Genomic DNA, 20781 nt, shown 5'->3' with positions numbered 1-20781 from the left:
AATTCAGGGAGATTTTTCAGTGGGAAGAAGAGGCAAAGGTCCGGAGAGTTAATACGTCAGATTCGTGCGAGGCGTGGCATGGTGACATTGTCGAGTAGTCACTAGATGGATGGCCCTGAGGTTAAGTGGCCACTCGTAGAACCATGGCACTAATGGCTCCATTAGCCACATTCAGTTGCTGTGACCAACATTGCGACATCAATGTGTTTAACCTCTGTTTTAAAACGGCTGATTTGGGATTTAACACTCCAGTTAATTATATATTTATCAACACCTGAACGCATCTCCACTGTAAGAGATGTGTTACGTGTTCCTCCCCGACCTCCTGGTCTCAGTATACCTCCGAACCCCGGGAGGAATCACGGCAGCAAAAATATATACTACTCCGTGTCGAAGTCAATAAGGAAACCACACCAAGGGGTATAACAAACCAATAATATATTAAAAACCACACAATAATAATATTACCAATAATGATGGCAAATCCAGACAATCAATATATCTTAGGTTGGTACCAACACTAAGCCACATAACTCACTGCGTTCCCGGTGACTGGAACAAAAAACCCCTCAATGTCTCTATAACTCAACGGCGATGAGGCGACGGGGTGATGGCAAGTAAGGAGGTGTAGGCAAGGCGTGGACTGTCACGTGATCTACACCAACAGCAAACGGGCCGTGGAAAGGGAACTCCCAAAGACGCGATCCAGACGTGCACATGCATCGTTCAATCAGCGAACCGCAGTGCAATCTTCAAACGCCGCTGTATTGCACAGCCGTCCCCGGCAAACCACCGGACGATAGGCCCAGCCGGCGTGACAAAGACCTTTTCGGATGAAGGTAGCGCGCGGGGCGAAATGGCGGACGGCTCTCACTCGAGCCGCGGCCTCGAGGCGAAGATTCTCCGGAACGTCACGCCTGTACCTGGCTTCGCAGGCTTTTCCACAACACCAGCGATAACACCGATCGCACGAGATTCCTTACAAGGACTCAAAGTTCACTTGCCATGTACGCTCGACCACGCTAGGTACGGAGCTTTTCCAGAACGCCTCGTTTCACTGTCCTCATGCCTTCTTCTTCTTCTTCGCCGCCTTTTTCTTCCGGGTCGGTTTCCTGTACCATTTTACGTTAACCTTTTTAACTTTAGATACCTGTTCCTGAATACTAAACCTTTTGAGAATAATAATAATACATGATATCAGAAACATGTCAAGCGGGTGAAAACCACAACAGCGGAAGTGATGAATCCGTAACACTTCCCCCCCCTCAAGAAAGAAAGTTTGAACACAGCAAAAACTTTCTTCACATGCAAACTCTTTAGACAAACCAAAAATAAACTCACAACCCCAAATCACCAATTGCCATGAGCAGCAATTGATATCTCCCAAAAATAAAGCAACAAACTTCGAACAACCCAGAGAGATTTCCAACATTAATTCACTATGGTCAAAGCATCAGCAACGACATTGTCCCTGCCCTTTACATGTTCAATTTCCAAATGGAACCCCTGCAACACCAAACTCCATCTCATCAACCTCTGACTTTTACTTTTAGTTTCTTTTGAATGAAGGTGAAGGGGTTGATCAAAAATCCAAAGTCAAGCAAATCGATAGCACTTTTTCCCAGGAGGCCGAGCTGAGGGCCAGGTTCCATGGTGGTTGGGTGGTGAGGCCTGGACATATTCACTACATGGACGCCTTTGGGAACGTGGAGTTCACGGTTAGTCCGTGTAGGAAAGTTCACGACATGGACGCCTTTAAGAACGTGGAGTTCACGGTTAATCCATATAGGAAAGTTCACTACATGGACGCCTTTAGGAACGTGGCGTTCACGGTTAATCCGTGTAGGAATCTTGGCTCGGCTGCTCCGCAGCATTCAGTGCTTCAACTCTTTCTAACTTTCCTAACAATCACGGTTGGACCACTTGTCACTGTAGTCACATGAATAGCGGTCTCCTTCTCGGCCACTGCTCTGATAATCCTTCCTTCGGGAGCTGTTATAACTCTGGAAGCCTCCATAATAATATCGATTGCGGCCACCACCACTACTATTCTGTGGTCCTCCTCTCTAGCCCCCTCGACACCTAGGAAATGCCTTCCCTACTGTTATGGTCCGACCCTCCAACTCCTTGCTATTCAGATCCTTTTCTGCAACTCTGGCGTCCTTTGAGTTTTCAAACGTGACAAAGCCAAACCCTCTTGACTTTTGTGTCTCCCTGTCTTTTATCAGCAGCACTTCCAGATGTGGTCCATATTTGCTGAAGGCAGACTGCAGAACATCTTCCTTTGTTTTGAAGTTCAGTCCCCCTACAAAGAGCTTGCTAATATTGCCTCCATCCCTGACGTGCGTGTGCTGACACTTAGTTTCAGGGTATTTCCTCTTCTCTTCAGGGCGCTTCATACTAGGCTTTTCAACAAACATCGGGTTACCAGAAACTTGACCACCGGCCAAATCATTCCCGATAACAAAAGATACTCCTTCTACAGGAAGAGTGGTTTGTAAACCGACAGTGACCGGTCCTGACACCAAATCGGACTCCAAATGGATGACATGAAGTGGAGCACTAACACAGCCACAAATCCCCTGTAAACGAACACGATCACCAGTTGCCGTTTCCTCTGACAATGGCAAGATGCCTTCAAGCATTAAAGATTGATGTGCTCCTGTGTCCCTCAATACCCTAACAGGTCTCCGGTTAGTCGAGGCTCCATCCAGTGTCCCAAACCCCTCTGAAATAAATGGTTGGTAACCCTTTTGAGGGCGATTTCTCACAATGGCCATTGCATTTGGAGTTGTACTAGTCGAACTCCGCTCCTGATTTTCCCTTTTCAGGGCATAACATTGGGACATCAAATGTCCAGGTTTCTTGCAAAAAGCGCAAGTAGGCCCGGAGGAAAAACTCGTGGTCTGCCTCGGGCTCCCTGGAGGATACGTCTGCCTTGGAACTGTTGTCTTCTGATTTCTCGAAGTCGTGGTGTCAGAGTGGTCCTCATAGTCATCTCGAGGCCACCCCCATTAATTTTCGTTCTCCACCCCTGATGTACCATCGCTCCCCTGGCTCGGTCTAGGCGAGAAGTTAGGTTTGTGGAACCCCATCCTGTGTGTTGCGGCATAGTCATCTGCCATGGTTGCTGCCTCATACAACTTTGGTACTTTCCTTTCCTCCAGATGTACTTTAATGTCCTCGTGGACACACTGCTGGAATTCCTCCACCAGGATCAATTGTCGCAATAGTTCGAAGTCTTTCCCAACCCCTTTTGAATCACACCACCTATCAAACATGGTTTCTTTCATTCTGGCAAACTCCACATGGGTCTCACTCTCCCTCTTCCTGGCATTCTGGAATTTTTGTCGGTAAGCTTCCGAGACCAATTCATAGGCTTTGAGAATGTTTTTCTTCAATACCTCATAATCTGCAAATTGGTCAATCGGTAAAGCCGAATAAATATCTTGAGCTTTACCCACCAGAACACTTTGCACTAATATGGTCCAGGACTCCTCAGGCCAGTTTAGCAGTTGAGCCACCTTCTCAAAGTGTGAAAAAAAATTGGCTACCTCCTTTTCATTGAAGGGTGGAACCAGCATCACATGTCTGCCAACATCCCAGGTGTTCTGACTAGTTGTCGAACCAGTCGGCATGGATGGTACCTCTCCTCGTTCTCTCATTAAATCCAGCTCCTTGGCTTTAGTTTCCTGCTGAAGCACCATTTCGTGTGCCTTTAACGCCCTTTCAGCTTTTTCTCCTCTGCTTTGAGTTCCCTTGCCACTTTCCTTTCCTCTGCTTTCATCCTTTCTAACCTTTCCTGGAGTTCTCTTTCCTGTGCTGCTCTTCTTTACTCGAGTTCTCTTTCAACTCTCCTTTCCTCTGCTTGTTTCTCTTCTCTTCTCTCTTCTGCTTTCCTTTCCTCTGCTTTTAACCTTTCCTGGAGTTCTCGTTCCTGTTCTGCTCTTTCCTTTTCTGCTTTCCTTTCCTCTGCTTTTAACCTATCCTGGAGTCCTCGTTCCTGTTCTGCTCTTTCCTTTTCTGCTTTCCTTTCCTCTGCTTTTAACCTTTCCTGGAATTCTCGCTCCACTCTCCTTTCCTCTTTTTTTCTTTCTTCGAGTTATCTTGCAGCTCTCCTTTCCTCTGCTTTTTCCCTTTCCTGGCTCAGTAATTGCATCTCCAGTTTCCGGAGCTCCACATCTTCTGGTTCCTCGGGTAACCAATCCCAGGCTACCTCTTCCCATGTTCCTAATCCCACCATAGATTGTATCACCACTGTCTGCATCTCTGCCTTCCTCATATTAGTTCGGACCTCCAAGGTAAAATGTTTGGCCAATTTCAAGAAGTCCGATTTTACTAACGCTCTGAACTGTGCTTCACTAGGGGTCACTGCAATCTTCTCTGCGTCAAACTCCATGGTGACTATTGTTAACACCTGTTAACCTTCACACAAGAAATTTAAAAAAAACCAAAATATATATTTATTTTTTTTGGAAAAATTTGGGAATGTTGGAAAAAGTTCCAAATTTGGGAATTCTAGGAATGTTAGGGAATTCTTTCCCGTACTAAATTTAGGGAATTTTAGGTCCCGGACGCAGACCCAATTTCGAGCCCATGCGTCGATTGGACGAGCCCCCAATTTCTGTTACGTGTTCCTCCCCGACCTCCTGGTCTCGGTATACCTCCGAACCCCGGGAGGAATCGCGGCAGAAAAATATATACTACTCCGTGTCGAAATCAATAAGGAAAGCACACCAAGGGGTATAACAAACCAATAATAGATTAAAAGCCACACAATAATAATATTACCAATAATGATGGCAAATCCAGACAATCAATATATCTTAGGTTGGTACCAACACTAAGTCACACAACTCACTGCGTTCCCGGTGACTGGAACAAAAAACCCCTCAATGTCTCTATAACTCAACGGAGATGAGGCGACGGGGCGATGGCAAGTAAGGAGGTGTAGGCAAGGCGTGGACTGTCATGTGATCCACACCAACAGCAAACGGGCCGTGGAAAGGGAACTCCCAAAGACGCGATCCAGGCGTGCACATGCACCGTTCAATCAGCGAACCGCAGTGCAATCTTCAAACGCCGCTGTATTGCACAGCCGTCCCCGGAAAACCACCGGAGGATAAGCCCAGCCGGCGTGACAAAGACCTTTTCGGATGAAGGTAGCGCGCGGGGCGAAATGGCGGACGGCTCTCACTCGAGCCGCGGCCTCGAGGTGAAGATTCTCCGGAACCTCACGCCTGTACCTGGCTTCGCAGGCTTTTCCACAACTCCAGCGATAACACCGATCACACGAGATTCTTTACAAGGACTCAAAGTTCACTCGCCATGTACGCTCGACCACGCTAGGTACGGAGCTGTTCCAGAACACCTCCTTTCACTGTCCTCACGCCTTCTTCTTCTTCACCGCCTTTTTCTTCCGGGTCGGTTTCCTGTATCATTTTACGTTAACCTTTTTAACTTTAGATACCTGTTCCTGAATACTAAACCTTTTGAGAATATTAATAATACATGATATCAGAAACATGTCAAGTGGGTGAAAACCACAACAGCGGAAGTGACGAATCCGAAACAGATGTATGTATGTGTGTATGTATGTATGTATGTGTGTATGTGTGTATGTGTGTATGTGTGAATGTATGTATGTGTGTATGTGTGTATGTACGTATGTGTGTATGTGTGTGTGTATGTGTATGTGTGTCTGTATGTGTGTATGTATGTGTGTGTGTATGTGTGTATGTGTGTATGTGCGAATGTATGTATGTATGTGTGTATCTGTGTATGTATGTGTGTATGTGTGTATGTGTGAATGTACGTATGTGTGTATGTGTGTGTATGTGTGTATGTATGTGTGTATGTATGTGTGTGTGTGTGTGTGTGTGTGTGTGTGTGTGTGTGTGTGTGTGTGTGTGTGTGTGTGTGTGTGTGTGTGTGTGTGTGTGTGTGTGTATATGTGTATTATTATTTTTATTTTTATTTTATACTGAATCGAGGCTCGTGAAAGAGCGAACATTTATTTCACAAACAAATCAACCAGACAAACAAAATATATAAAAAGAGGGAGCGGAAGACAAGATGGGGAGAGAAGGGGAAGCACACAAACATAACATTTGAGAGCAGGGAGATGCGTGGGAGGGAGAGGGCTTGGGGGGAGGAGGCGTGGGAAGGGGGGAGGAGGCGTGGGAAGGGGAGTGGGGGGGGGGGGAGAAGTATAAAACACAAGGACACCACTGACTTCCCGGACAGAAGTTGGTATTTCAAAAAAGTGGATTTGGGGTGAAATTACCGGGGGTAGAAAAGATCAAGGTTTTGGATGGGGGAAGATAAGAGATGGTGTTGAACAGCTGTTTTAAAGACCTGGAGGGTGGAGTGGGATTGAAGAGAGTGAGGGAGTTTGTTCCAGAGGCGGGAGAAAAGAGGAAAGAAGGAGTGAAGGTGAGCAGAGAGTCTTGATTTTGGCAGTTTAACCATAAGAGGGTTGCAGGCAGAACTTGTGCGACCTGTAGGAATATTTGGGGGACAGAGCCCAGAGAGAGCTGGGGGGGCAAGGCCAGAGAAGAGTCGGTAGAAGACGGAAAGACCACCAACCTGCCAGCGGTGAGTGAGTGAAAGGCCCTTGGAGTTAGCTTCATCGCGGGAGATTCCAATGATTCTGAACGCTTTGGTTTCAACAGCGTGAAGACGAGCTCGGTGTGAGGCAGGAGCACCAGCCCAGAGGGGAGAGCAGTATTCCATTGAGCTGCAGATGAAAGCCGTGTATGTGGTGAGGAGCTCAACTGTGCCAAGGAAGTACTTCGCACGATGGAGGATGCCCAGTCGTCAACTGGCTTTGGAGGCCAGATTTGAAATGTGGTTTTCCCAGGAAAGATCATGGCAGATAGTGCGACCCAAAAGCTTGAGTGACAGAACTTCTTGGAGAGGATTATTCAGAAAGTGGATGGGAGGGTTGTCCAGTCGGTCTTTTCGGAGAGACATCGTAAGAGTGTGAGATTTGTCAGGATTGAAAGACATGTTCACTTGTTTGCCCAGTCTGTGATTTTGTCCAGGTCTGCAGAGATTGAGGAGGCTGCAGACTGCCGATCTGAGGGATGAGGAATGGAGCGACAGAGAGTAGAGTCATCAGCAAAGAGATAGAGAGGATTTTCAAGAGAGTCAGAGAGATCATTGATGAAGACCAGAAAAAGCACAGGGCCCAGAACACTGCCTTGGGGAAATCCAGCCTGAACAGGAAGAGGAGATGAGAGAAACCCATTCAGGGCCACACGTTGACTACGACTAGAGAGGAAGTCCGCCAGCCATGCATGGAGATTTCCATGGATACCAAAGGAGGAGAGTTTGGTGAGCAGAGCGGGGTGCCAGACCGTATCGAAGGCACGTGATATGTCAAGGGAGACAGCTCTAATTTCCTGTTTGGCATTGAGGACCTCCATCCATTGTTGAGAAAGCAGAGGCAGCATGTCCAGAGTAGAGTGACCAGGTCTGAAACCAAATTGATGATCAGAGATCAAGCCATTGGAGAAGAGGAAAGATTTCATATCTGAAGCAATGATGGATGCCATGACTTTGCTGATAATTGGGAGAAGGCGGATTGGTCTGTAGTTGCTAGGATCTGTTTTTGCACCTTTTTCGTGCAAAGTGGTGATGTTGGCTGATTTCCAAGCAGATGGCAGATGACCTTGAGCAAAAGAGAGGGTGAAGAGAACAGAGAGAGGGAGTGAAAGAGCGGAAGAACAGGATTTTAGGACCCGTGGGCTGATGCCGTCAGGTCCAGTTGCAGAATCAGAGTCGAGGGTTGAAAGAAACTTTTCCACCTTGTCAGGAGGAAAGGACACAGAGTCCAGGCGCAACTGGGTACGACTGGGTACGGTGGGTACAGAGAGGGATGGGTTTGGGACACAAGATTTAGAGGCAAACACAGAGTTGAGGCATTCAGCTTTTTCACGTGCAGAGTCAGCCGTGTAGCCATTTGAGGTGAGGGAGGGGATGGAGGGGGAACAAACACCAGAAACAGATTTGACCAGACGCCACCAGGATTTGGAAGAGGGAGACAGATAAGAGAGTTCGGTGTGTGTGTGTGTATGTGTGAATGTATGTATGTGTGTGTGTATGTATGTGTGTGCATGTGTGTATGTATGTGTGTATGTATGTATGTGTGAATGTATGTATGTGTGTATGTATGTATGTGTGTATGTATGTATGTGTGTATGTATGTGTGTATGTGTGAATGTGTGTGTGTGTGTATGTGTATGTGTATGTGTGTATGTGTATGTGTGTATGTATGTGTGTATGAATGTGTGTATGTATGTATGTATTGTCGCGCGAATACCTTGGTTAATACCGTGGGCTCAAGAATAGCTGAACGGGCTTCAATGGAGGCAACGATCAATTCGGATTCGGCTGTAAAAGCACGGGTCAAGAATGAAGAGGAAGAAGCGGCAAGCACGTCCCTGTATTCGCAGCTCCGATCCTGGAGGGAATGAACTCAAACGAAACTCGAATTCAACGTACAAAAATAAACGATTTATTGAATGGAACCCGATACAAAGAAACTCGACGATAAAACCTAATTCAAATTGGGACGTCCCCACACAGACTTTAAATATGAGACAAAGGAAATGAATTAATAAAATAAAATGTTCGTCGTGTATTTGTGTGAGATGTGGTGCATGCTTATCTGTCTGTTGTCTGCAGTCAAGGAGGGTCCGGTGTTGGCACGAAGCAGGCTTCCGTCCGCCTTGCTCACGCCCATGACGTCGGTCGCACGCGAGGTCCCATCCGCTCTTAGCGCCGAGCCTCTCTCCCAACACCAAAAGCACCGAGCACCACGAAGATGACAAACCAACAGGGAAGAAGATGAGCGACCACCAGGGAAAAAGAACCAACAGATCCCCAAGAGTCCAGAGCAGAGAAAGCTTCAAGCATGAAGGGTCCAGCGCAGAGCCACACAAGCACAAAGGGGCCGAAATGCCCGCGAACGAGACGTTTTGTCACGCGCGGTGTTACATCAGCCCCGGCGCGCCACCAATCAGAGCCTCGATTCTTCATGATCCTTCCTGCCTTCCGACGTCACCGGCGCTCTTCCTCCAAACGGCAACGTGTTTCTAAGTAGTGTGTTCGCGCCTTCCGCCCTGATTGGCCGAATCTTCGCGCCTTCCGCCTCAACCGATCACACGTTCCCTAGGCGTGGCTCCAGCCTGCCACGATGTTCGTTGCCCATGGCGGCGTTGTACGTGGCCGCTGCCTGCTTGTCTTCCAGTCATTGTTGTAAGGGAGGGGAATTATTTAATGTGTGCACTAATGGACCTATCGAGGTGTCTAAATGAGTGCGTTGCCATAATGGACACTGGGTTGGCGAGAGAGGGGACTAAAAATGAAGGAATTTTACCCATAATCCCTGCACTACTTAGCATGCCCCGCCCCCTCGTGGCGGGGACACCAATACAGCTTATACCGACATCCGAGCTAAACATAGAACTTATTACAGGTAGATTCCCTATCACGACAGTCCAGTACCTACCTTTGCAGATCTATCTGGCTCTAGATATTCCTCTACCCAAATTCATAATAGTATGTATGTATGTATTTGTGTATGTATGTGTGTATGTGTGTATGTGTGTATGTATGTATGTATGTGTGTATGTGTGTATGTATGTATGTGTGTATCTATGTGTATGTATGTATGTATGTGGGTATGTGTGTATGTGGGTATCTTTGTGTGTATCTTTGTGTGTATGTATGTGTGTATGTATGTGTGTATGTATGTGTGTATGTATGTGTGTATGTGTGTATGTATTATGTATGTATGTGTGTATGTATGTGTGTATGTATGTGTGCATGTATGTATGTATGTATGTGTCAAGTCGTAGATTCGTTATTGCTTAGAAATCTGTATAAGACGTCGGTCGAATAATATGTTATGATTTTAATGTTGCTTATATGCTATTTTCATAAGTGAATAAAGGGCTTTCCGCTCCTCTTTAGTATAAATGGGAAAGTACTCGATGCATTTCGTGCTGGACGGATGGCTCGTCCTCCGTGTGCCCTCTTGATGCAAGATAAGCCCGGTCATAAACTCTCTCCATTCGGTCCGCAGATGGCGCCTCGAGCCGCGGGCTGGCGGACGTTTATACGCGCGTGGAATGTGTAGTTTCATGTAAAATGCTCGGATTGTATACACAAAGCTTTGAATAATGGTCTTATCTGGGCCAAGCATGCACTCTTCTCTCTGTGAGTTACATTTTCTGTCACCTCGGAGCTTTGAAACTACATCTGGTCCGAATGATAAGGTGCGTGCTGCACTCCCCCGAATGACAGAGCGGATAACGGTGGGGGCTAGGGATAACGGTGGGAGGAACTCTCGCCAGTTCCTTTGTTCTCTCGGAGATTTTCTGATAATCGTGTTCCTATTTAAGTGAACTGTGAATCTTTGCATTTTCAGGAAGGGCTGAACGTGGCATGAGGGCAAGTCGTGCTGTAGATGTTCGCTTTCCTCCGGATCTGTATAAGTTGGTATTTAATAAAGATCGTCATTCTCAGGCTGTTGGTGGAACTTCTTTAAGAGCCAAGAGTTGTTTCTTGACAAATTGGTACCAGGAGTGGGGTGCAGCAAGACAGTGACAGTCGAGGCGAATCCTGAACGATCCGAGGGGGGCTGCCTGAGGCCGGGACGCCGGTACGCTGATTCGTTTAAGGTGAGCATTGTTTTTTTATCAGAGGGCAATCCAAATTCATACCCCCCTCCTCGAACAGGCACAGTTCGTCTCCCCTGTCACCTGTATTGCCTGCACTCCGGACAGAAAAGGTAAACAGAATGACGTGTCTTTGTTAAAGCCAGGATAAACATTAAGGGTAAAGCTAAGGATAGATTTTGCGCAGGATACCAGTAAGGATTTAACAGTAAGCTTAAAGTTACAGTTAGCACCAGGAGGGGAAAGTGAGGTCGGACAGCCATATAGGTTGAAGCCAAGATCTTTCCAGGAAGGAACAGCCCAGAGACAAGATGGGGTATGCCATTGCATGCCAGGGAACGAAGGGCTGTGGCTAACTTAGAGGGCCATAAGAACATGGCCAGTAAAAGGATAACGCGCAGGTACCAGGTAGGCCGGAGAGAAGGAAGCAAGCAACAGAGGTCCAGATAGAAACAGGCCAGGATCTGGTGAACAAGAGAAAATAAATAGACTCACAGGAAAAGAGGCCAGGTGACCACAGGTAGGAAAGACAGGAATGGTTTTTGAAATATTGAAATTTTAAGCATTGCAGCTATGGTTATTGAAGCTACAGGACAGAGGACAATTAAGTAAGCAGTTAAACAAGTAAATCAGCGGTTGATGCCGCTGGACCAGATGCCAGACCAAGACCCCCCACCCCCCCCCAAGACCTGAGCTCAGTCCCGGGGCTCTAGGCAACACCCCCCACCACCCCCCCCCCCCCCAAGACCTGAGCTCAGTCCCGGGGCTCTAGGCAACACCCCAACACCCCCCGCCCTGCCTTCCCTTTTTTACCTCAACCCACCCCGTCCAACCCGTCCCAAGAGAAAATCCTTTTCCTTGAATGAGAGACGTAACATGAATGAGCAAAGATTGTACATGGGAGTGGCTGGAGAAAGGCATGATTTGAGTCGATCTGATTTTCGCGCGAAGTCTGGGAGACTCACTGGTATATGAATGAGGAATGAATGTATATTGGGATATTAATTGACGTGTGTATCTGGCCAATGTATTTGTCTGTATGACATATGCAAAGCAGAGGGTTTCGGTGTGAAGCATTGTAAGTGGTCTGCTTGACATGCGGAAAATTCAGGCCGGGAATGTCCATTTTAGCGTCTATCCGAGGGAACAGGTGAGGTCCTTAACTGAGTCCGGATTCTCATCTGTTTGGGAGTGTTTGGGAAGCGAATTGATATGGATCGGGTCAGGAGAGCACTCGGAGTGCCCTTGTCGACCTACTGTTGATATGAAGCGGTTTCTTGGAGATGGTTACAAGATGGGCTGCTTTTGTCTTTCGAGCGGCAGTCGGGCAGAAATTTGTGGAACTAAAAATTTTGCATGTAGTGCATTTTGGGTCAGAGAGGTAAAGCGTCAGAGATCCTGTTTTTTTGCGATGTTTACGAGCTAGGGATGAGTTCTGACAGCTCAATGTTCTGACAGCTCACTGTTATGACGGCTCAATGTTATGACGGCCCTCATTCGAGAGCGGCGCGCAGTTTTGGTTGCCACGGCTACGGGCCTCGCAGGAAACCGCGAGGCGGGAGTGTTGGGATTCGTGTGGAGGCACGAGGGTGCGCGCCAGGACGGAGGGCGGCGTGGCGTCGTCGCGTTGAAATTGGTTGTGCCAGGTCGATCGGCGATCTCTGAATTTAAATCGGATTTTTGTCGTGTGTGTTGTGAAATTAACGTCTATCCGAGAATCCTGGCGATGTTCGTTTAATTAAAGTGTGGTACAAACCTGTGTTTCCGCCGTGCGGCTCCGTGGAAGTTTGGGTAGAGTTATTGTGCGTTCGGGCAGGAGCCGAGCGAGCCGCGAGTCACGGGTGTGCTGTATGAGGTTGCTCGGAGGATGTGTGCCCAAATGCATTGTGGGTCATTGCGACTTTGCTGAATGTCGGACGCTGGATGTCGGACGTTCATGTCAGACGAGCCATGTCGGAATAGTGAGCGCCTGCGACATACATGCCATGCAATGTCACAGAAGGAATACGTTATTTAAGATGGATTTATATAAGGGGAAGAAACGATTTCTAAACTAAAATTCGATTTCTAAAATGATTTTCTAAACGCTAAAATAAACGATTTCAAGACAGAGTAATTAATTTCCGGTGACAAGTTCCAACAGGAAGTCTTGTTCATACAGTAAGTGAGGTACAGTGCGGAGTGGCGGCTGGAAGATGCATCGATGCATTTGTGTTGATCGATGCGCCGGACAAAGGGTTTGCTGGCGAGCGATGCTGGTAAGGTTGTTATTAAAACGCATATGGGTCTGGGGGCAGATAATGTGGGACAAGCTGCCTCACGGGCGCTGCAGGGAGAGTATTTGGAAATTTAATAATTTGAGCAGAAATGTCACGTTTTCAACAGAACGCTTATCCGAGGAAGGAGGAATATCGAGGTTTCAACTGTCGGTATGTGGTGTGGCTTGTGCCAAGGTGTGGGCGCGAGGAGGTGTGTTGATGAAGCGTTGTGCGAACGAGGAGGGATGTGCGAAAGGTGTGCACCAGGTAGAGAGGTGCTGCATTGTAGAGCACGCCTGGAAGTTCCTGGGCGGATTGTGATGGTTGTTGGATTCGTAGGATGTTAGCATTTTGCAATGTGGAGCCACAATAATGATCATCTGTCTGTCTGGATGTGGAGTTCTTGCAGGGAATGTCGCCGGACTTGTAATTGTATTAGTTGCGGAATAATAAAGCGCTGGTTACCCCAATTCGAAGTTTGACCTTTTAAAGTTTAGTTGACCTTTGTTCGAGATATGCAAGGGAAAGGTCAGAGATAATTCACTAACCTTGGAAGAACGACAGGCTGTCAGTCTACTGGAGGTTGCTTTAACGGCAGGATATATAGGACTTAAATCTGGAGAATATCGGGACATTATATTGTGGGTTAAAACTGAAATCATGTACGTAATTAGTGAACAGAGAATATCGGGACATTATATTGTGGGTAAAACTGAAATCATGTACGTAATTAGTGAACAGAGAATATCGAGTTCTGTTTGTTGTTGTGGTTGTCATTGACGTCTCAAATAGGCGATTCAGGGGACTCAATAAATAAACAGACTTCCGGTGCCGACCGGAAGCGTCAGGTACAGTACGCTTGAGTTTAATTTAACCGGGCCGAGCACAGTGACGTGTGTGATCGAGCAATGGGGATCGGGGATAGTCATGTTAAATGGAGGACAATTGGGAAGATGCAAAGAGATGCAAGTAACATGGATTAAGTTGTGGTATCAAGAGGTGGGTGCTGTATATTGGTATATTGGTACATCAAGTAGGTATATTGTGGTTATTATAACTCGCTGATTATAGGGGGCGCCGGGCACACCAAGTACAGATCGGGTTGCATGGTGGAGCAGGCGCAGGGTGGAACACCCCGTGTGGTTGGAGGTTGAAATGCAGTGAAATGCAGTGAACATGCCCGATTTTTGGCTTTGCGAGGCTCCGGATAGAAGTTGGCATTTCGATACTGTGGATTATATTGTGCCTGCCTGGAAAGGTGATGTCCTGTGCTGGGCTGGCGACATGCCTCTGTTATTTGTCTGTCTGTCGGTCTGATTGTAAGTCTTTGGTACTGGGAGGGCTAATTGAGTGCTCAGGCGTCATTGTTCCATGAAGGCAAGTACTGGGCCCAGGTACTCGTGGGAATGAATTAAACCCACAAGGAAATCCAGTCGCTGAGGTTGCCAGAACTGAAAATCGAACTCTGGGCTTCTCAAATAGTCACAAAATTTGGACCTGGGATGGGATATAAGGTCAATGAATCAGGGAAAGGTAGATGTAACACAGAGAGATGGACAGGACAACAATGGAGTTTATATGGACGAGTTTGGGGCAGTTTCAATCTGACGATTACAGAGTGCTTTGTTCTGTTCACGAAACATGTAAAATTCATGGAGTTGAAGTGGTTTGCAAGAAGGCAGCAGAGTCAGTACTGGGATGCAACCTCGTCCAGGGGTTTTGGTCCAGCCTGCAAGGAGTCCAGGGGCTTGTTTCAGGGGTTTTGGGGAGGTTTTGGATGCAAAAAAAAAAAAAAAAAAAAAAAAAAAAATGGGATGCTGTGCCCATCTGGATGTAAAATTATCCATCAAGGACGGGGAATGATGTGCAGTGTGATTGGGTAGGAGGTAAAGGCCATAAAACACCAACCCCATGAGGAACGAAATAAATGGAGACGTCGACAATCACATGATGGTTGGGATTGAAGAACAACCTACTGGGATTTCATGATGTGCAACAGTGTATGAGTGAGTAATTGTGATCTGTTTAAGTGTAAGAGGCGGTGGAGAAGAAAGGGGTGATGAAAAGTTATTTGTTTTAGTGTGAAGTAGGTTGGTTGCTTATTTGTCACAGTAAGGTGAGAGTTGTGTTTTTAAGCTTGGTTGCTGATATCGAGCTGGACTTGGTGTCAGTGAACTGCTAAAGGGCATAAAATCGTGTTGTGTGCATGGTAAATTGCATTTTCCCTGAGTTGATTTATCTGGTATGATTTATCTGGTACATTGGTGTTGAAATAATTGTGGCTTTGAATGAATTGTTGTTTGGAATGTGTTGATTGGAAAGTGATTTCTGATCGCTGATCCGATCTGGTTTTGAATTGTTTGATTTAATTTTGAGTTGATTGGAGGTATTAGTAAACAAAGACAGATGGGATTAATGTGTATATCAGAAACATTTTGGAAAAGAAATATGGATATATGACATTACTAAAATATAACCAAGCAATTGAGAGTTCTTGGGTTAATGGGATATAAATAAATGCATCTACAAGTTGATGGTTTATAAAAATTTAGTTCTGGATGATACTTAAACGATGAACAATGTTGGCAATATACAAAGAAGGTGACTTGTTTTTTGGGGGGAAAACATGTGGTTTAAAAATGGTTGGCTAAGTTTTAAAGATGGAGATGTTTCGCAGAACTCTTATGATTATTTATATGAGTGGTGGACTATTCCATGGCGAAGCATTTTTCAGTTTATTGAAAGTTGGATTTTGTAAAATAATGGTTTAATATAACCACAGTAGAAAATAATATACAGATTTGGGACATTTTGTAAACTTTCGAATAATGAGAAGATTCATAAAATTCATTTTATTTATTTCATGGAAAATATTTGGGTTGCAAGTGGAGAAGCATGGTTGACATTACGATCCAGTGGATGATATATATCCCAACACCATACAGTTTGATAACGTGTGACATCTACATACCGGTGCCATTTGTATTCACTGGTGAGAGTGGAAATATGAAAATTGTAAATGTGATGATAAAACTAGGTTATTTTTATTGTAAAAAATAATAATAAATAAAAATAAAAATAAAGAGGGAGTATCCAGGAAAAGGATGTTCAAGTGAACTTTGTGCTGTGAAAAGAATGTCGAGTTAATGGAAGTGTTTTGTTCGATTAATTTTGTTCAATTTGTGTTCAAATGATCAGTTTATCACAATTCATAAAAAAAAAATGCATCGTGCTCCAATTAATTGAATAAAATGAGTAATCTTGAACCAGAAAGGAAAGGGATGGACAGAGACGGGCGATGTTTTAAGGTGAAAGAAGGCTGTCTTTATGATCTGTTTAGTGTATTTTTCAAAGGAGAGGGTTTTGGTCAATGATGATGCCAAGATTCCGGATGTGAGGGAAGGTGGATACTGGGAAACCATCGATGTTGGGGGCAAAGTTATGGGTGGATTTGGTGAGTGGTTTTGGGCAAACGAAGATTAATTTAGATTTATCATAGTTAAGTTCGAGGAAGTTGATTTGAAGCCAGAATTTTATTTGGGTGCCAGAAAGGAGAAAGGAGATGCTGTTGTCTACTCTGAATGACAGGTGGTGGTATCCAGGGCGCTGAGGAGTTTGTTCACGTTGTAAAGTTTGTTTATTTATTTGTTTATTTAGTTTGTTTATTGTAGAGAAGAGTGCTTTTGGGATTCCGGAGCCAGAGTGGATAATTTGAGAGTAGTAGGCGGAGTAGAGGGCATCTTTGCAGTGCTGTAGGTGGTCCTTGTAGGCTTGGGAGTGAACTGATTTGGGTTTAATAGGCACAAGCTGGTCTAAACAGGGTGAGGAGGATGGTGTGATTGATGATGTCAAAGGAGGCGTTGAGGTGAGGAGGATGAAAATGTTGAGGTTGCCGGCGTCAGAGGAGAGAGAAGGTCGCTGGTGACTTTGAGGAGAGCAGTTTCAGTACTGTGGCTGGAGCAGAATCCGGATTGGGATGTTTCATACAGGTTATTGGCAGAGTGGTGATGTTTGAGTTGAGTGGCCACAGCACGTTCCAAAACTTTTGACAGAAAGGGTAGGTTGGAGATGGGTCTGAAGTTATTTAGGGTGTCAGGGTTTAGTCCAGGGTTTTTCCAGAATGGGGGTGAAGTTTCACGAGTTTTTGGGGAAATCGGTATGTGAAGCTGGATTAAGTTGGAACTGCTTGGTGAGCCATGGAGATGGATTGGATGTTTTGGTTGTTGGTTGTCTGGGAGTTCGGTTGTTGCATTGCCAAAGGTTTCTGTGTGGTGGACACACTCGTTGGCTGTTGTCTTGTGTGACGTGGGTGGAGATGTATGTGGCTGCGTGTGGCTGCCTGGAGTCGGGAAGGCGGCTACAGTGGTTGATATTGGTTGTGGATTGTCCGGGGTGCTTCGATTTGCATAGGGGGTGAAGATTGGGATATTACATTATTGAGTAAGTATTGGCATGAGTAATTACATAAGTAATTATGAGTTATTATGAGTAATTAGTGGTATGAGTATTAGTTATGAGTAAGTGATTATTTTAGTAAAGTTACATGTTTCGCTGTATTGTGGATCTGGGGACAAGCTAGTTTGATGGGTACCCTGGGGTCTTCGGCGTGTCTATGTGTTTGTCTGTCTGTTACACCGGACTCTTGAATGGGTTTTCATGAGACGAATTTCAGACATAACAGTGAGAATCTATTTTGAGCGAATCACAGTGGGTGAGAAAAAACATTGTGCGTGACCAGACACCAGAACGGACCATAATTGGAATTGGAATTAGACCAGGTTATTTCTATTATTTGTTTATTCGTGAAAATAAATAAATAATAGGGGGAGGTTCATGGAGGTTAATGGTGGTTTGTTTGTGTTAATGGAGGTTAATGGTGGTTTGTTTGTGTTAATGGAGGTTAATGGTGGTTTGTTTGTGTTAATTCTAGTTGAAACTCTAGCTGAAGTAATTTTCGTTTATTTTTATTATTTTATTGATTTTTATGATTTTGATTGATTTTTTTGATTTGATTTGAGATTTGAGATGATTGATTTTTATTATTTTTATAATTTTATTTTTATTGATGTTGGAAACAGGTAATGGGATGCTGAGAGAAGGATTGAATTTAATTTGAATTGGACTGGATTAAATGGGATTGAATTTAAAAATTGAATATTGGAGAAAATTGGATCCACTTGGAAAAAGTGGATTAGGAAATTGGAGACAAGGTGTTCTATGAAACTATGAATAGAATGAATTGAATCTATGAATTGGAGACCTGTAGACCAGGTGTTCCCAGGAGGCTTGTGGACCAGGTGTTCCACCAGAGGAAAAAGACCAGGTGTTCGTGGAGCACTTCACCTGCAAGAACGCCTTGGAACCAAGGTGGAAGGGACCAGTCCAGGTGTTGCTGACTACACCAACGGCAGTCTTTTGCGAGGGCAAGACCTCGTGGATCCACGCCACGCACTGTAAGTTGGCCATACAAGCACCAGACACTACACCACAGCAACCACAGTAAGGATGGGCCTAATCATAGGTACGATACTATTGATAGCGACAGCAGCTAGGGGAAGCTCCGATCCCAATAGATGCGAAAACGAAACCCGACACCTCACCGTAACATGGGGACAAAGAGTATCACTACCATGTTTCGAACAGAAAGCCCTGCACACAAATTGGGTAAGCGTAAAATGGCTAGCACTGTCGGCAGGGCCTGGACGCGTTGGCATTGTACTTCAAAAGCAACGAGAGTTCCGGGAAAACGGGCAAGCTAGCATTGAGACCTTGGCCCAACCAGGATACAAATGGGGAACCCCTGATTTTAAGCTACAAACACGCACGCGCCTAGAGAAAGGCATGACTATGCAGGTCCGGTGCAGCGTCTGGACCCCAGGAGCGGCCAGTGGCGAAACTAAACACACACCATGCATCGAATACATACTCACGCCACACCCCCAGGATAAGGCCCCAAAGAGGGGGGAAAACACATATTGGAAAGTGGCCAGGGAGGTGGCAACAATTCAAAATAGGACACACTGCTGGTCGTGCATGCACTTTCCCCAAGCAGGCACCACAGGAATACACATGATAGTGCTACCTCTGTCCCTCAATGACCTCTGCTCACAACCTATCGATTCCCCATGTTTAGTCACCACGCTGGAAAGAGAAGGGGTTGACAACGGCAAGAGTTACAATCGACAATTTAATTATCGCCCGTCAATGATTGCCCATGTGGCCGAGAGGCCTGCCCCCGTCTGGGTCAAACCACAGAAAGGGAGGGTCTGCCTCCAGGGTTCCGGCCACTTGCGTATGGGAGAATCAGAATGCGCCTACACTCTCCCCGGGAAGCTGGGACAAGGGAGCTCGGGGATTACATTACGAATAGTACTGCAAGATAAACACAACCACAACATAACGGCTATAACATTCTCTAGGGGGGTTAGTAGGATTAATGGGGTGGTAAAGGGACTCCGGTGCTTATCCACCCACCTGGTCCCACCCCATGGGACAATGTTTATATGCGGCGACAAGGCTTACCCCTATTTACCAAATAATTGGGGGGGCACATGTTATCTGGGTTCAGTCCTTCCTGACGTTGAGATACTGGATGAGCTAGACCCAAAGTCCTTGGACAGGCGTTATAAGAGGTCAGTCATGAACGAAGATGGAACCACTAAACTACACGGGAGCCTATGGGAAAAGGTGTTTGGTTTCTTCTTCCCAGGAGCGGGCACCGTCATGGATAGTTTCCGGATAGATAAATTGGCTTTGGCCCTAGAAAAGGTGGCAAACGACACCGCTACGGCTCATGACATACTATTGGATACGGTGATTCACATGCGTACAATGGTGATGCAGAATCGGGTGGCTTTGGACATGCTCCTGGCAGAGAAAGGAGGGGTATGCGGAATAATAGAGGGAAAATGTTGCACTTACATACCCGATCCATCTGAAGGAGTGTCAGCCGCAATAGTGAGACTAAGGGAAACTAGCCACGCCCTGACGATCGATCGGATCGCGCGCGAAAATTCTTATAAATTTAGCTGGCTCACTGACTGGTTCCGGGGATGGACGGGCACCATAGTGAAGTGGTTATTGACCGCACTGGCTGTGATACTTGGGGTAGTAATTTGGGGGGCACTAATGCAATCTCTAGTCCTCCTCTGTATGAGAAAGTATTTTACAGGATGGAAATTGAAGAAGCCGCCGACAACGACTATGGTTCTGACCACAGAGGCCGTCGACCTGAACGGGCCCTTCAACAAGGCAGTTGCGACCAGCGCTCCAGAAAATTGTATTGAATTTTGTGACGACTGTGATACTTGTGTGGATCCCATGTGGGAACTGGCTGCTGCCTGTAACGGTGTATGTGATGACTGTGATACTTGTGCTATAAACCCCTTGCGTGTACTGGCTAACGCTGCTTATGTATTACAAGCTGACAGCTGCACGCCCCCTTCCGACCCAACTATGGATCTGATTGCGACGCTGGGTCTGGCGGTCGAGGGACCCGACGTGGATATCCTAGACCCGCAAGCCGACCAGGCGCCCAAGGGAGACTTTGACATAAAGGAAGTTCCTCTCTTTGCTTCATATGTATTAAGTTCAAATGCTTCAAGTGAATCGGATTTTTACGCTCTGTACCCTGACCAGTAAATTGAGACACAAGATACTGACAATATTATGTATTCCCCCGAACAGCAGCACGTGAGGGACCTCATGGGCATGATCGTTGATTAACTTCGAAGATCTGCAAGGACTGAGTCTGCAAAGGGTGGGGGGAGCAAGTTCCGCAGGGGAGGTGATGGGCCCTCTGGCGGAGCAGAACCTCATCTGGACCAGACGCCTTC

The sequence above is a fragment of the Myxine glutinosa genome, chromosome 3 (assembly GCF_964187855.1).
Source record: "Myxine glutinosa chromosome 3, kmMyxGlut1.1, whole genome shotgun sequence".
Classification (NCBI taxonomy): Eukaryota; Metazoa; Chordata; class Myxini; order Myxiniformes; family Myxinidae; genus Myxine; species Myxine glutinosa.
This window is presented reverse-complemented; position numbering follows the sequence as displayed.